At 50.6% G+C, this 4,844-nt stretch overlaps 1 long non-coding RNA gene across 2 annotated transcripts; it reads left to right on the forward strand.

Moving 5' to 3' along the window:
- Positions 1-7: 7 nt before the first annotated feature.
- On the forward strand, positions 8-4,774 carry LOC114898244. 2 transcript variants are annotated; one of them, XR_003794315.1, is made up of 3 exons: positions 8-249; positions 1,437-1,588; positions 4,192-4,774. It is a non-coding gene; the product is annotated as an uncharacterized LOC114898244 (long non-coding RNA). The 2 variants fall into 2 exon arrangements; XR_003794312.1 differs by lacking the exon at positions 8-249 and having other exon boundaries at positions 261-1,588; positions 4,192-4,258.
- Positions 4,775-4,844: the final 70 nt, after the last annotated feature.

Here is a 4,844-nt window from a genome sequence, read left to right on the forward strand (position 1 = left end):
TTTTTTTTTTGGCGCTTCAGGAAAACCCAAAAGCCAGAGAAGAGCACAGAGGTGCTCACCACTGCATGTGAACAAAAAGGTGGAGAGAAGAGAATGGTGGTAATCTGCGCAGGCAACTGGAGGATGACCTGAGTGCATCTCGCCAGGGAACAGTCCCCGTTCCATAGAATCCCTGAAGATGCCAGGCTCTTATGTTTAGATGGGGGGCCGAAGGTGTCTGTGGAGTCATCACATACATCACTCCTGGAGGTGTTGTTCACATTGTGTTCTTTGGAAAGAGTGTCCCTGGTGAGGTTCAACATCTCCCTCTGCAGGACCCAGCCTTGCCCTCCCAACCCGCCAAGGTCAGCAGACAACATCCCCAGTTAATCACCAGGTGTAGTGAGATATCTGGAGTGGCCCTGGTACCCCCCAGTTCAGGCGTCCTGGGGAAAGGGTGAGGAGGACAGAGGAACCGGGGCTTCTTCTCATGCAAGCAGACAGCTCACCTGGCCCAGCGCTGCTGCATCCCTGTGGGCACACAGTAGCCCTGTCATCCGGTAGGGGACACTGCAGGATCCACACCTGGCTGGGATTTGCCCAACCCCTGGGGACCCGTCAGCCTCTGTGGAGCCCCACTGAAGGGCCTGGGTCACCTCATGGCACCATTTCTCAACCTGAGGTTCTATAGATTTTTCATAGATGTGTAAAAATTGAATACAACACACACACAAAATGAAGGCAATTCAAAGCAATGCTAATTTAGGATGAGTTAAAGGGCCAGGATTCCAAATTAATTATGACCTTAAAATTAGATAACAAATACATCTGGTTTTATTACACGCTGAAAAGCAGTGTCTTCTACAAACTTTTCATGTTGGGATACAGCAAAGCTATAGAATTTATGATTCTGTGACCACAGCATCAGGATATTTTTAAATTAAAAAGCACAGGCAAGTTTGGCTGGGGTGTTAAAGAAAGAAAAACGATTACTAGGGGAAAAGGGAACATTGCGGTTCTCTGCCCACTTCCACTGTGCTGGTCTCATGATGGGCTGTGTTGCGTGTGGGCTGGAGGGACAGGGTCACTACTCCCACCTGTGTCATCAGACCTCCCACTCGTCACAGCGCCCAGATGGGAAGGACCCACACTTTTCACCCTGGAGCCCCAGTGCCTCCCCTTTCCTCTGCATCACTTTCACTGTTCAGGGGACCAGTCGCTCGAACGCCGCCCGGCCAAATGCCCAGGTTAAATCGCCCCTGTAGGACAGGTCTCTCTGCTACCAGAACACACTTGGCAAAGAGCAGCAAACAGGCCCCAGTGCCCTGGGGATGTGAGCCCTGGGGATGTCAGGGCCCAAAGTCACTTGCAGGGTCTGAGTAGCCCCCTGGGTCCCACACACCGACCCCAGGGAGCCCACCTCCCCACTGACTCCAGTCCCTGCCTTTGTGTGGCAGGTTCTGGTCTGACACCTGTGAAGACTGTGACCTGGAGGCCTCAGCCTGAGACTCAGAGGGGATGGAGCTTGTGCAGCGTCTGGCAGCTTAAATGAGACACGAGGCCAAGGAAGGAGGGCCGCCTCTCTGCTCCGCCTCCGCTCCTGAGTCAGGTAGTGAGTGCCGGTTACTTCCTGTCGGAGCTGTACAGATTTAGCATAATTTTAGATATATGTCTGTCTTTTAACAGTGAAAGGCTGTTACATCAAACAAAATTGATCTCCTCTTTTTGTTTTTAAACATTTCTATGTAAAATAACACACAAGTATAGAAAAGCACCCTCCGCAAAGGGAGGGCTCAGTGAATTACAACGGGCGCTGCACTCTGGGGAGCAGTAGTTCTTCCCTCTGTAAAAGCCCAGATGCTTCAGAGAAGCTCCTCTCAGCTTCCTTACTCTGGCCCCACCTCCACCGCGGAAATCCCCCAGGGACTGGATTCTCCCAGCCCTCCAGCACCCTCCACTACTTTCTCATTGTGCTGCCACACTCATTTTGAGTTATTTGTGTGTAAATCACTGCACTTGGAATATACATGGAGTAACTGACTTCATTCTTATAACCGAATAAGTTAGCACTTATTCTTCGACAGGGGGCGGCCAGGGTGCTGGGGACGTCCTGTATATTGAACTGGGTGTTGGTAACAGATGTGTTTATATTTACAAGAAACCATAAAGCTCTATGCTTAAGATCTGTGCCCTGTACAATACACCAAGTAAACTTCAATTAGAAAGAGATGCCAAAAAAATTTCCCCACAAAACAAACTTCAGGGCCAGGTGGCTTCCTCTGATTTCTACCAAACATTTAAGACAGAAACGATGCCCGTCTCCTACACACTCTTCCAGAGAACAGATACAGAGGGAACACACCCACACTGCTTTCATCGGACCAGGAGAATACTGATGTCATACCAGCAGTAGATATTACAGGACAGGAGAAATTACAGGCTAAACACTTCTGAATGTCGATGTCAAAATCCAAAAGCAAATATTAGCAGTCTAAACCTAGAGGTTTTCAGAAAGGAAGGAAACTGGGATTTCGTGGCAGTATTTCTAGTGGTTGATGTGGACAGGATCACTGGGTGTTTGGGCGCTGCCTGGGAACGTGGAGAGAAGGGACAATGCCATCGGGTTAGTGGAATGAACATTTGGTGACAGAGATTAGGAGGGCCTGGGTCATCCTCAGAGACAGTCCTGGGATGGGGTCTCTAGGCTGTGGCTATGGAGGGGTCCCTCTAGAAGGGCATGGGCCTCTCTCCTGTGCCACTGCAGGGTCTAGGGATGGATGAGGAGTTTGTAGGGGCTGGATTTTGATGAGGAAGGATGAGCAGGGAAGGTGCGCCCTCAGAGCCAGTGCGGCCACGGCCCCTCCCCAGCCAGGCCGTAGCCCAGGCTACTCAGACAGTTGCTCACATCAATAGTCAGGCGACAGTGGGGCACGCCAGCTTCACCCACTAAACCACCAAGCACAGCCCAGCAGGCCACTGTCCTGATTAATCAGCACTAACTGTGCATCCAGGGCTGGTTGTTGAAGACCAAGCTAATTTGTTAGAGACGTGCCATGTGGGCAGCTGGCTTGGAGAGACCAGGGCTCTGAGCCACGTGGAGACAAGCCGACCACTGGTCAGACCACCAGGAGGCTCACCCGGTGTGTGAAGATGATGAGGGAGGAGGGACGTAGATGGGACCCTGTGATCCTTCAAGGGACCTTCTTTCAGGGATATTTAACAGCTGTGGGGTCAGGGATCAACATGTAAGGGAGGCAGCGGGTCAGGCATGGGCCCTCCTGTTGGCTCAGACCCCTCCTGTCCTTGGAGCAACCACGGGGCAGGCAGGAGGATTGGGGGGATGGAGGGAGGGGAGCCCTGGGCTCAGGAGTCCAGGGCACCATCTAGAGGATTCAGGGGTTCAGGGATTTCTGTCCCAGGGAACCAACTACATTCCTGTCCCACATCCATCTGTCATCAGCTTTGCGACTCCGGGAAAGTCACTTAAAATCTCAACATTTTAGTGCCATGTACCATAAAATATGGTTCACAGCACCTGCCATGAGTTCCCCACGGGGCTGATGTGGGGATCACAGGAGATGATGACAGATATTCTTCAGAAGCTCTAAAGCATCACACCCATAACCTTCCCCACTCCCCTGCCCTGTGGCATCCAGGTCCCCTCTCTGGAGGCAGCACTACCACATTTCTTGCTTATTCTTCCAGACATTTAATATTTGAACACTTAGGTAGCACTTATGAAGTAACCATCATTTTTCATCAGGGTCTACCTGATTTGCTGTATTAAGCTTCCTCATGTAATACTAATAAGTGGACCCTATTAACATTTCCACTATCACAGAACAAGGAACTGAGGACAGAGGGTCTGCATAACTTTCCCAGGTTCATGTGGCTTCTGGTATGATTTGAATCCAGACCATCAGGCACCAGCCCCCACTCTGTCGGTCACTGTGCTGTGTTCCTTTTCTATATTATCTCACTAAATAAAGTCATGTCCCCGTGCAGTCAGCCCACTGGCTATTTTAAGTGCACCCCACAGTGCAACACCCTCTTCCCAAGCCCAGCTTTGATTCGCTTGACTCCCCTAGACTCCCCTAGGAGGCTGGTGAACAAAGAGAACAGACGTGTGACCTGGGAATGAATTGACACCTCTGCATGGTCTTCTCCCAGCAACTTATCAATAGTTCTTTCAGTTTTTGTTGTGTTTTCCAGGATCATGACTCGGGTACCAAGAAGAAAAGGAAGATTATAAAGGAATCAAACACAGGATGCACAAGAATATCATCTGTGATCAAGATAATCTGCTGGCCATCCGCAGCGGTGGTTCAGGCACATCAGAATCAGCATCTGGCCAAACAACAGGGTAGGGACCCAAATAGCACCCCCACTGACCACTCCATTGAAGGTACTGTGGAACTAATACCAGCAAGTAGATTCAGGAGCAATGGCTGTAGTTTGTACAGCAGAGCCTGGATCTGGCTGAGGGAGGATTGGGCAGGGAAGGTGCCCACTCAGAGCCCGTGCAGCCACTGCCCGCTCTTAGCCAGGCCTTAGTCCAAGCTGCTCAGACGATTGGTCAGTTTCTAGTCAGTGAGACCCTGGGGGCCTGTAACCTTCATGTGTTAAGCCACCAAAACACCAGCCCAGTAGACCCTGTTCCCAGCTAATGAATATTAACTGCTCATCATCCGGGTTTGATCAGTTGAAGATGATGCTAATTCTCTGTGCAACTGTCATGTGGGCAGTTGGTTTGGAATGTCCTGAGTTCTGAGTCAGTTAGGGAGTCAAGTAGACTACTGGTCATTCAGGGTGGTCACCTGACCACCAGGAAGTCTCACTGCAAATCAGCTGCTAGAATCAAGTGC

The sequence above is a fragment of the Monodon monoceros genome, unplaced genomic scaffold (genome assembly GCF_005190385.1).
Source record: "Monodon monoceros isolate NGI ecotype Baffin Bay Population unplaced genomic scaffold, NGI_Narwhal_1 Contig2696_ctg1, whole genome shotgun sequence".
Taxonomy (NCBI): domain Eukaryota; kingdom Metazoa; phylum Chordata; class Mammalia; order Artiodactyla; family Monodontidae; genus Monodon; species Monodon monoceros.